Source organism: Acanthisitta chloris, unplaced genomic scaffold, assembly GCF_000695815.1.
Source record: "Acanthisitta chloris isolate BGI_N310 unplaced genomic scaffold, ASM69581v1 scaffold1117, whole genome shotgun sequence".
Taxonomy (NCBI): domain Eukaryota; kingdom Metazoa; phylum Chordata; class Aves; order Passeriformes; family Acanthisittidae; genus Acanthisitta; species Acanthisitta chloris.
This window is the reverse complement of record NW_008680681.1, coordinates 31,024-31,533: the sequence shown is the minus strand read 5'-3', so window position 1 is coordinate 31,533 and position 510 is coordinate 31,024.

Below are 510 nucleotides of genomic sequence, written 5' to 3'. Positions count from 1 at the left end.
GACCCACTTGACCTTTTCCCTCCGCCCCTTTGGCTTTAAATCTCTCCTGACATCACCATCGAGGGAGCCCGGGTTATTATTTTTAATCAAATAGCCCGGTTTATTATTTTTAATCAAGTCTCCGCATTGCCCCGCGGTCACAGCATCTTAGATATTCCGTACAGTTAGGAGCTCTCAGGCAACTTTGAAGTTTAATGAGATGGAGGTTAATTACCTTCCTGGGAGAGGGAGAGCGAGGCAGGGAAGGGAGATCTAATCTGCAAAAAAAAAAAAAAAAGAAAGCGAAGAGTTGAAACCTCGGCACGGCTTGCGCTGCTCGGATCCCCGCGGGACGAGGCGACCCGATGGGACATCCCTGGGCTAGACATCCCTTCTGAGCCCGCGGGGGAACGGGGATGGCCGAGGGAAGCCAAAAATCAGCCGGAGGAGAGGCAAGGGGAGCCGGGCAGGACGCAGCGGAGTTGCGAGGAGCCCGACGGGGGTTAGGGGGAGTGCAAACCGAGTTTCCCC